Source organism: Trachinotus anak, unplaced genomic scaffold, assembly GCF_046630095.1.
Source record: "Trachinotus anak isolate AG129_WGS33_773 ecotype Australia unplaced genomic scaffold, CSIRO_AGI_Tana_v1 ptg000028l, whole genome shotgun sequence".
In the NCBI taxonomy this organism is placed as follows: domain Eukaryota; kingdom Metazoa; phylum Chordata; class Actinopteri; order Carangiformes; family Carangidae; genus Trachinotus; species Trachinotus anak.
The window spans coordinates 15652837-15665511 of record NW_027273879.1 but is presented as its reverse complement, the minus strand read 5'-3'; positions in this window follow the sequence as shown (position 1 = coordinate 15665511).

The following is a 12675-nucleotide window of genomic DNA, read 5'->3' as shown; positions in this document are numbered from 1 at the left end:
CCAGATGATTCATTCCCAATGAAGTACTCTGTTAGTGTTGCATAATTTCTTTAATGCATTCCACTGCAATGACATTTTCTGTGTTGCACATTCACTTATGAATTGAGAACACAGATTGGCCTCTAACAAAAACAGAGCCCTGTTTTGAAAAAGTTTCCAATATTTTTATTTCAGTACATCAGAAATGTAGCTACCAGTGTAGCTACATCAATTATATTTCAGTAGGTTATGTTTGACCAATGCTTTACAGAAGGGCTCTTTTGTCTATAACATCCCATCTGACTAACTAGTCTTAATTTCTTTTTGGACTCATCATATAAAGTAGACCAGTATTGTAAGAAAATGGAGTGACCTCCCCAGAAAAAATGTGAACCAATCAGCATAAGCTAGTGTTGTCAATAGGTTCTTGGTCACAATAAGTGCCATTAGGAGATGCAATTAAAGGAATAAGTCATATGGAAGAATATAATTCCTCACATAGAAAATCTAATGAAAGCTTTTTAAAAACGATCTTCCTTGTGTTTTTTTGTGAAGTAAGGAAAGCCACACCAGCAGAACCGAAGCACTCGCTGAAACCTAAATAACCTCATTAAAACTATAGTAACTGTTAAAAGTGATCAGGCAAATGTCTCTGCAATGACCACTTTCTCTACATATGAGCTGCCCAGTGGTCCAGGTGATGTTGGGCTCTACGTTGGCTATTTTAGCAAATGTAATGTACTGAATGTAAGTATTGTACCAATTCTGTATCTCGTATATCGCTGTAATGCTGTTTAAATATCCTGTGATATTAGACCTGTGTCCTCTTTGCTTTTGGAATTTGAAAGAAATTTGATCTTCAGGAAATGCTCTTGATAGAGGTCCCAAGGCCTATATGGTCTTCTGTTGAATTTTGTTCAAATCATAAAGTCCCTAAAACTCTCCTTTTTTTCCTCGAAGCCATTATATTTCTCTTCGAGTCTTGGAACATTAACAATAAATATAAGGACTGATGTTGAAATTTAATGAGAGACTGTCCATGCTAGAAATCTCGCTTCCAAGAGCATCCATAGGACCTGAAGCACAATGGATATTATATACATACTTAACTTTGAGTGGGCAGTTACTTTCTGATGCTGCCAATATACTGGCACAGAGAAGAGTAGTTAATTACCTTGTGAACAGTAATATTGGCCTTACAAAATATGTTATTCAAACTATATAACACAACAATATATTACTAACTGTGCTGTAGTTCTGGTCTCAGTGTTGCCCAGTCAAATCGAGCAGCATATTTATTGTTGCTCCCATATGTCAAACCTTTTTATTGTGTGTCCTGAGTGTCCTGTATGTGTGAATGGGGATAAGGCAGCAGGTAAGGTCGTTGACTGGCCTCATAGAGTGTTGGAACACCCATCGACAGAAGGAGCGAACAGACTCATTTGACCTCGTGACACACAAACATTGAGACATATGCTCTCTCTGTTTCTCTCGCTTTCATTCTCTCTCTGTCACTCTAGCTCGTCCACCCTCTCTCTCTGTCTCACACACACACACTCACACAAGAATGAATGACATTCTCATCACTGCTTTGACGGTGGGTGATCTGCTGTGGTTGACCCCTTATTGAAGTCGAGTGCTAAATGTCAGCACTTTGATGTAAAAGCACAGCAGCTCCTGTCTGTGTGTGTGTGTGTTTGTGTGTGTGTATGTGTGCTCTTACACATTCTTAACATGCCATAAAGAATGTCACACCACTGAGATGCATACATGCCCCCTCCCTTTTAAACCATATATTAAACCTCTGCTACCGCAGACACCCTCACGCTCAAACATCTATCTATTGAATATTGCATCTTGTAGTTTATTACATTAACTTAGAGTATTACCAACATTACTGTGTTGCACCACCATATATCATACTGCTTCATAGTTGCAGACAATTCCACTGAACAGTTTAATGACGGCATTGTTTCAGACTGTGATTTCATTTTCCCGAGAAAATTCATTTTGTGTAAATGTGTTTTTCCAGGACTGGGCATGGACAGTTGCAGCGCCAATGTTGTGTTCATTGAACATGTTCCTGTTTTTGGTGAACGTTGAACTGAGTTGATCTGTTTGCAACTAATGAAAATGTTGTCCAGTATACTGTAATGTGGCAATGATTGGGGGCTGGGAATGGATGGTATAGGAGGAGGCCGTACAGGTCATTTAAAAAAATGAAAGCAATGAATATGAACTCGTTAATTTTTCGGGATTGTGAACTAAGTTCAAAACACAAAATTGTGAACTACAACTGTACACACTGTTCAGCACTGAAGCACATTGCAGTGTTTTCTCAGAAACAGATGGTTACTAATATTGAAACTCTGTATCCTTTTATGCTGGAATGACCAGAGTGACAAAATGCTTCTTCACGGAAACTATAATATTTTGGATGATTAAAGGTCCAAGCAGCAATGTTTTTGGTTGTCTAAATCATAGGTATGGTACATTATAATTAGATCCTATTCTTACAGACTTTGTTTTCAACTCATAAGAAAGAAAAGAGAGAAAGAAATGAGTCATAGAAGGTTTTATCTCTTTTGAACTTTGGTGAATTGAGCACATTTATAACTGATTGTGTCTGAGTTTTATTTTATGTCTTATGTCTTAAGTTATGTTAAATGTAAATTATGTTAAATTATCACCACTGTAATCATCTCATCACGTACAATAAAATTTCATATCTCATTTTATGTATCTTATCTCTAACCTCATTCCCATCTCATCTCATATTTCTGACTCTATATAATAAATGAAATGAAGGTTAGAATGAAATTATATATAAAGTATATTACCTTATGTCTTATCTAATCCCATCTGATTTTTTATAGATTCTCATCTCATAAATTTTACCCCATATTTCTAATATCTCATCTTTTTCTCACATGCAATTTAATCTCCCATATAATCGGTCTCTTGTGTTATCCCATCACACCTTATTACCTTATTCCATATTTTTATATATCATCTCATCTCTCATCTAATCTTCACCCTATCTCATCTCATATATCTCATCTCACACACATTTTCTCTCATATTTCTTAAATATAATTTTATCTTTCATCTAATTCAATTTCATATCATATAGTTTTTCCTCTCAACTTCATTCCTATATCACTTTACATTTATATTTATTTAATTTTTTTATTTCATCTCATCTCTCATTTCCATATCATCCAGTGTATTTTATTTGTGTCTAACATATAATCTCATGTCTCATCTCATATTTCTCATACATCAGTTAATTTAAAATCAAACCTCCATGTCATCTCGTGTTTCTTACATAATATCTCCGATCTTATGATATATTACTTTTATGTCATGTCTCTTTATAATATGTAATTTCTCATAATATGTAATTTTCATATGTAAAGACCTTATCTATGGGAATACTAACTGTTAGCCATCACCATATAGGCTGTATTCAAAGAATTACACACACTGGAGCTTTTACAGATATGGAATGTCTGGGAATAAGTGACAACCTGGGCTGAACCAAAGAGACCGAAGTGAAGAGAGCTGAAATGTGACTTTGTTGAAACAGACAAGGCCTTCTTTTACCTCTATGGGCAGGGACCATTTCCTCTCCCCCCCCAACGCCCTTCTTCCCTCTCTCACTGCCTCCCTCCATTTCTCTTTTTCAAGGTCTTTATATCTTTCTCCTCCTTCCTCCCATACTTCTCTATGCAATCGTTCTCTCTGGCAGAGGAACTGAGAGTATGTGTTCAATCCACAGGTCCTCTGTGTGTGTATGTGTGTGTTAGCCAGAGGTCCTGTGGTTGCTGCGACTTCAAAGCTGAAACCAGAGTCTCTCCACAGTCTGCAGCTTCCCTATAAATCACACTAATCATATTGCAGGGGAACACACATATGTATACACAGCCACAACAGAGAGAAAGAGATAGAAATGAGAGTGAAGGCTTAATGAAAAAGACAGTAAGGAATATCAGATAAAAGAGTGAAAAATATTGGCAAAATATTGACTTCCATTGTAACTGACTGTTACAGTGCAAGAGAAGGTGGACTGGAATGAAATAAAGAAGAGATTCTTGGCAGAGGTGGAATTGAAAGAATTGAGTAACAGCAGAAAAAGACCAGTCTTTCATTGAATTTGCCATAGAATAAACAGGGTGTTGCCAGCCAAGCCCTTAGTGAATTTATTTTTGTACCCAGATTCTCTGTCCTGTTATACATGCAACTATGCAGCTGAACCAAATAATGTCTTTCGTGTACTTTAACCAAAGACTGAATCACTGTCAATGTTATTGTGTTCAGATTTTGCTTCATTTTAGTTTTTTGTTTGTCCTTTCCCTTGTAACTCGGCATTCATTGGCAGAGTCAGAACCTGGTGGGTCTTGAATTGTCAGGGGGTCAAAAGTCTCCAGTTGTAAAGTCTCTGACACTGACAAGATAACCTCAGCGACCTTTGCCCTGAGTGCTTTCACTGACATAACTTGTGAAAGTGGAATAAAAACTGTTGAACTGGACTTGCTCTGACATACTGTTGTTGTTACTTACAGCCATTAAAAAGTTTTCCAAAGACTATATGGACCATTAAACCAGTTACGCTGCCCTCCCTGAGGACACATGGTGACAGTGTAGCTTCTGGTTTTGAAGTCTTTCCCAAATAAGTTTGAAAAAATACAAGTTCATATTTGTTTTTGAAGAGTTTGGAGGAAAGAGTAAGTTTTATTCATAGAAGATTTTTGTCATCATGCACTGATCACAAAGAGCAGAAATGTCAGCACAGTTAGAGACACTACCATACTTGCTATTAATAATAGTAGTAAATCATAATTAAAACAATATGTGTGGAGTTTCTCTGTACTGTGTATCTTTAGGGCATATTTGTACAACCATAATGCAACATATCAATGCTGTTTCATTAAGTTGTCAACACACAGGTTAATGTTCAATGGAGTAATAACATAAATAATACAAGAATTACCTTCTATTTTTACAAGTTTGCTCCTTGTGTTCTCAATCAAGTGAAGTACTTCTGTTGGTTGTCTTACTCCAAAATAACACAAACTGTACATTGCGGTAGAGTCAACACTCTAGCACGTGCCCCTGATGGAGCCTGTTGCATATTGTAGCATTTCTGTGCGCCTGTCCAGTTACCACAGAAAGGATTTTGACAGAAAAATGGAAAATAATCTGAAAACCTGTCTGTATTATTTTCTGACCTGTGGCTTTGTGTAAATTAAGCTGTTTAATTTGGACCAGCATTCGGTGCATTTTGAATAATGTACAGTGTATTTCTACCATCTAGGCAGAGAGCCCGACATTCCTGACACCAACTTGACTGTGGCAATTTAACTTAATATTCTGTCCGTTATTCAAATTAATATGAACAACTTGACCTCGGATTTTGTTTGGACAAACTTATCTGGGACTTGTCTCCAGCTGCTGCTGTGGTTAAAACATGGAGTTTTTAGAGCTGATCCTCTCTAACATGGAGTATTAAGGGCTGATTTTCTTCTCACAGCGCCTGAGAACCGCAGCAGTCAGCACAGCATCACAATGGGTGGTAGATCGGCATCCTCCCTTCAGCCATAAAACAAATAGCTCTTTATCCAAGAATGTCTCTCTCTCTCTCTCTCTCTCTCTCTCTCTCTCTCTCTCTCTGTGTGTGTGTGTGTGTGTGTGTGTGTGTGTGTATGTGTGTGTGTGTGTGTGCAGGCCTACAGGAGCAATTGTGTGCATTTGAGTAAGTGCAGACATGCATGTGTTTACCTGTAATGTAAACATAATATAATGATGTGAATGCACACATTGTATGTAATTCCGGAGTTAATTGTTGCCATTTCATTAAGTCCACATCTGATATTTACTGTGTGATTTATACATCCATTAACAACATGCTAACATATAAAAATATAGAATGTCACATTTCACATGTAGCAATGAATCCGCAGATTATTATCACTCGACTGCAGTTTTCTTCAGCTCAGTGAACAGCCCCCAAGTATTTAGTTGAGTGTTTGTTGAACTCTCACCGTTCTCATCACTGTTGTTCCAAGCAACGGGCGGCTGTTTTGACAAAAACTGACCGTATGCTACCTGCCCAGCATCAAACAGTAAGAAGACAAAGTTAGCAACTGGCTGGTGAACACACTGGAGCACTCAGCTGCTGATGAACCTGATATTATTTTTCAGGAATTAGAAGACCAGAGCTAGTAGGGGACTGAAGCTTGGATTTACATTCATCAGGTACACATAAAACATGACTCCATATGCTAATGTTGCTCCATATCTGCTGGATGTGTGGACACGCACATGTTTGATAAAAAGCTGAACAAAAGAATTTAAACATTGATAATATGTCAGTCTTGTGTTAACAGCTGTTTCTGCTGCCCCCTATCGGCCTAAAAATCTGTTAATGACACTTTGTATAGACATTCGAGGAAAATGAATCCTGATGACTTTGACAAAAAGTAACAGGAAGTTATAATGCTGAAATATTATTGGAGTTTTCTAATCATTGTAAGTGTATAGTCCATAATTAAATAGCTGCTTGAGATATAAATATTGTAAATATACTCCATTGTGGTAAACTATTCAAATGTTCATGCAGATGCAGACATAAAAGAAAGAAATACATGGATTGCATTTGTGAGGATGGCATAGAAAACGCAGTAAATACAGGATGTTGAGAGACATCTGCAAAATTCAGTTACAATATGCAGATAAAATCAACTGTAAGGAGGAACTGGATGCATAGATACAGGAAACAGAAGATGACAGCATGAGCCAGAGAGGGATCTCTTACTGCAGGTGCCAGAAAAAAAAAAAGACAAAACAGAAAAACAGACAGAGGAGAGAAATAGAGACCTAAAGGGAGAGACCCTGTGAGGGTTACCACAACCATGCCACTGAGTGGTGTGTTTATATGGTACCACACCGCTAGGCTTTTAACCACAGACATGGCACTGCTCAGTGTGTGTGTGTGTGTGTGTGTGTGTGTGCATGTGTATTCTCTGTTACTGAAACACTGACCACATGCATGCCTGTGGGTAGGGATTCAATATGTTTCAATGTGAAACCTGTGATTTGAAACTGCAAACATAGGTCTAATGAAATCGTCGACTAATTTAGTTTTGCAGACAGGTGAAACTCAAACCAAGATCACTTGTACGTCTGTGTCAATACCCATTAGATTACGCAATTATGAATCCCCTTAGTGTTTTCAACCGAAATCGTGGGGTTTTTTTTTGGGTTTTTTTTTACAGTAGGCCTATTCAAATATAGGTTATAATTTCCTGACAAAGCTAACATTACTATATGGCACACAGCAGGATAATTGTGATTATGTTTTCAAAACTGTACATTTAGAAGAGAGGAATAAATCACAATCGTATTGTAACATAAAAAGAGACATGTGACAAGTAACCCTGCCAGTCTGAGAGGGTTTAAACCAAAGAGACAAGTATATGTGTCTATTTCAGCCGGTTCTGGATGAAATCCTGGACACTGTGTTACAATGGAATTCGCAGTTTCGTTTCAATGGGCCTCGTGCATGAGGTTTGCTTGGACAAGCTGGATTCACCAAGATATCTTAACAGACTTTACATAAAATAATCTACTCAACTTGATGGATGGATGCCACCTGCTCAGGTTACAGTCACAGAAGGCCTTCTGCTGGAAATCAGCTGATAAAAACATAACAAACTTTGCAGTGTCGCTGGTGGTATTCGGGGCTTGAAACACAGCTGCTGTAAACATGTCAGCACAGCACAAATAAAGACTCATTGATTTATGGATCATATTTAAATTCAAATTGATTCATAGGAAAGTACTGGGATAGAAGTCAAACAAGTTTTCTTCTGCTGTACATGACTCATATAAAAGGTGTGGGACACTCAGGAATTGCACTCGTACTTATGAGAACATTTTTGGTGCAACTTTAATCCCTAGACTCAATTTATTTTTTATTTATGGTGACTTTATGAGACACAGAGGAAGTACAGATTGCAGGGAGTGAAGGGATGATAACATGGGGAGGGATCAGGAAGACAGACATAAGTGGAGTTCAGAAAGGGCTGGCCAAGGGGCAGGGAAAGGTTATGATAGGAACGAGTGAGAAATTTTGAAAAAGTGAGAAAAATTTGGGGGAAATATATGAGTATATACATAAGCTAAGATGGCAGGAAAGGGTGGAGGAGAAAAGAGTGAAAGCAGATAGAGAGGGAGACAGGAAGGAAAAGGAGGGTTAGCTAAAGAGTGAGGTGCCAGTGAGGGAGAAGGAGAAAAAGAGAGGGAAGAATAAAGGAAGGAAAGGGAGGGACCAAGCCAAAGAGAAAGGTAGGCACTGGCCAGGGAGGGGATGGAGGCTGAAAGAGGGAGTGGGGGGATGGACAGAGAAGAAGGTAGAGGTGGGGGGGTTCTTCAGCTGCTTTCAGAGGAAAGCAGTTGAAGGTAATTGATTCCTGATGTGAACCTGAGCTTAGTCCTCCAAATAAAAGGCCTTTCTGTCAGCTGTAATGGCTTTTCCATGCTGCACTGCTCTGGTGGGGGCTATGTTAGCATCCTAGCATGGCTCATGACCTGCTTTGAATTAGACGGTATGCAGTAACACAAATGTACCGACTGTGATGGCCTGATTAGCATCATAGGTCAGGGACAGCTTTGAAAGTGAGTTTCTGCGACAAAGCAATCCAATCTGTCGGAGGCAAGATAAGAATCCTGGCCTAAAACGCAAACTGTACGCTGTGCAACAATATACAATACAGTGTGGATGACTGTTAAGGGATCACACTTATGATATTTGGAACTACGATAGCATCAAGGCATAAATAGGAGATGAACGAATGGATAAATTCTACCTGCCAAACAAATGAAAGTTCTTGTCTGACAGCATGTTAGCTTACTTCATGCTTAATCCCTATTTCATAAAAGACAATGCCAGAAGATGGAGTTGAAGGGCATTTCAAAGAACAGTTTGACATTTTGGGAAAGTCATATATTTGCTTTGTTGCTGGGAGTTAGCTGAGAAGATTGACACCACACTCTTATATCTGTCTGTGAAATATGAAGCTACAGCCAGGGGATGATTGGCTTAGCTTAGCATAAATGTAGATGCCAAACAGAACAGGAGGTCACAACTCCTGGTTGAGAAATTGTGCAGCACATAACCCCTGGAAAACCACAACTTCATTTTTAGTCTTTGGTTTTTGTACAAATTAAATTTACAAGATATAAGATTAATTATTGAACATAAGAGGTGCTGGTAGATGGATTTTTTTAACCTTTGGATTGAGCCAGGCTGGCTGTTTTCCTCTGTTTCCAGTGCTTAGCTGAGCTAACATCTCTGGTTGTTGCAAAAATTTTGAGCTATTCCTTAAAAAATAAAAAAAATAGTTTTAAAAAGTAGAAAGTGCTTGCTTAGTGCTGATGCAGGTCCAAGGAAAGATACCGTTTCAAATTCATTATGTTCTTAGTGAGAGTCTGAGCCATTACAAACACCAGACCTCACTGACCTCACCGACTCAATAACAAACAGCTGTCACATAACAGGCTTGTGTGTGTTTGAGTGTGTGTGTGTGTGTGTGTGTGTGTGCATTTAAGCATGCTTGTTTGCCTGATCGCCTCTTTCTCTGTGGGAGTGACTGTGTGACTGCATGTTTGCTTACCCGGTTGCATGACAGCATTTATTTGAGTGCGTATGTGTGCATGTGTGTGTCTGCATTCACACATTGTACACATGATGGATTAGGTGGGAGAAAATGAGAACTGTTCATCTGGTCATGTTGTCTTTTCTACTGATAAAAAACAAATTGAAATTATGAGCATGCTGTAACTACTGTCAACAGGTGATGATGTACACTGTGCGCGTGTGTGTGAGTTAAACTGAACAGCAGCGCATCAAATAATGTTCTTTAACAAACCAGAATTGAAAATAAATAATATATGATACAGTAAAACCCATTTTAATGATATTTCCAAGCAATTTCTTTATAAAGATATACTTCAGCATTTGGGAAAAATGGTTATTCGCTTATTCACTTTCTGGCGGATGTCAAATGAGAAGATTGATATTTTAAGATTTGATAAAACTGAAATGTAAAAATGCACATGGGGGGGGGGGGGGGGGGGGGTCTGCCTCTTGAAATATCCACTGGTTGCCTGGCAACTGCTCAAATCCAAGAAATAGTCTGCCACATAAAGTATGTGGCAAGTTCTTGTTTTTACACCTAAGAGTTCGAATGGCTCAAACAAACAATATGTGACATGTTAATTAGTGAGTTTTGGGGATGCTACTGGACAGCAGGCTAGCTATTTCCCCATTTCCAGTCTTGCTACGCTATGCCAAGCTATACGGCTGCTATATTGTAGCCTTATAGTGTAACGGACAGCTAAGACTGGTATTGATCCTCTCAGGAAATCTTCTTAAACTTTTACCAGAAAGTGAAGATCTCCAACGTCAAACTATTCCTTTCTGATCCACAGTGGAATGAAAACTCAAAAACTCAACAGTGACCTAAATCTGGGTTAATTGCCTTGTAACACTTTAACTTAACCGGGAATTGTGATTAATCTTTTTTTTTCTTTTTACAATGTCAGCCTGGCAATAACGACAGTGCTGCGGTTTAGGACCCAGTAAACCATTATACAAGAGTCCATTACAAAAGGAACACTTCATCACTGATACAGTCATGAGCAGAGAGAGGCCATTACCATGTATCACCACCTGGGAGAGAGGAAGTCACCATGGCTAATCTGTCATCTCCATCTAATAGCTCTTTTCTACTCTGACAACAGGAGAGATGCTGAGTGGGACTGCTACACAGACAGTCTGACTGTCACCATGTGGGCTGTTTAATTTAGACTGTCAGATAGTAATCGTGACAATAAAATGTTTGAGTCACAGGAGCAAATGAAGGAGAGAAGAGAGGAAAGAAAAGGTGGAAGTTTGGAAAACCTGGGGTTTACCTAGATGCAATGATAAATTTGGAAAAAAGGAATTTATTTATTTTACTCAGGTCAAGGTCTCTCACACAGACAGGAAGTCCTGTAAATCATCCTTTTTGTTGCTTAGTACCTAAATAATGAAGAACAGTAAAATACTGCCGAAAAAGCATATTACACGATCAACCTTCTTTTGAAACTGAGCTGATGAAGGCAGATATATATCTTTCTTTTATGTTCTTTGAAAGATTATTATTTATAATTATGTTATTCTCATATTTTCATATTTCATATCTAAGCAAATTATATCTATATGATCGATAGCTCATAATCACTTCTTTTCCCGCTCCTACCTAAGAGTTTTGTTTACTTTGTGATGTCATTCATCTCCTTGGCCTCGGGCTGTTTACGTAGCCTTTTCTCTCTTTCCCCCCGTCCACTTTTTTCTTCCATTTCCTCTATTTCACCCAACCTAACCCCTCGTTCTCTTTCACTCTCTGGCTCCACTACTGAAATTTAACTCTCCTTTAAAACCCCTGTGCCTCCCTCTCCTTCTCTCTCCTTGTCCAACTCTCTTAACGCTTTCATTCTGTCTAATTTAATTCACTCATTGTCTGGTTCTCTCGCCACCAACATGGGGTGATTCTTAATCACCTCTCAATGCTCAGAGGTCTGGAATAACTTTTGTGTTGGGTGCTAGTGCTTGAGTCGAGCAGTTCATGCTTAAGGACCTTTGTCTGCTTAAATACACATATTCAAAATGTCAAGCGTCTCTTATCTACAAAACTAAATGTCACATGGAGAGAGACCTGGCTCCATGGCTTTTAAAGGTGAGTGAGACCATATACCAAAGCGCTATCACACAGAGTTTGGATAAGAGCAGCATGGCTCATCCAGGGGTTTATATTTTTGAACAACTTCACCATATTACTGTCCATAAAAACTGTGCTGTCATTTGAGATACTTAAAGTATTCACTTTTTCAGTTTTACACACTGAATAGCAAGAGTCTACAGTCATGCTCTGTCAGGCTGTGCTCAGGTGGTGGTGTAAATGCAGATCAGCATGTTAATGTGCTATGTCAACATGCTGATGCTAAGCTGGTATAATGTTTACTGTGTTCTCCGTACTGGTTCGCAGCGTTAGCGTGTTAATAATTTCTAAATAGCATTAGCTTAGCCTGATGGGAATGTCATTAATTTTGCGATATGATATATATTAATATAAATATTTGAGATATTGAAATTTTGACCCAAAGATGGCGCTTGTGGAAAGGTCAGAGGAGCATCACTGTCATTAGGATCAATCTTTTAGGCATCGTGAATACCTGTAACACATTTCATAACAGATAATCCAATACTTGTCAAGGCATTTCACCAAAAGCCAGAAGTTTGCTTTCAACAGAAGCAAATTACTTGATGCATCAACAAAGAAATGATTGAGGTGAATACATGATGTTTAGGCTTCCAGTAATTTCATTGGTAGTTTTGTAACCTCTGCTCTTCTCTTCCATTCCTAGAATTATGTTGGTTTGTTGTAAATGCTACCAGATGGTGCACAGGTCTGTGGGTGTGACACATCAACAACAGTGATGTGAATGTTTTTTTTTTATCCTCGAGTGACTTTAATGGAGGAACTGAAGACGGAGGTGCAAAGTCAAAAGAACATAATTCAGGAGATGACTGAGAAGTAGACGCATCAGAATTTGCCTGCACATCATGGATTCCCCCTGTTTTACCAGAGT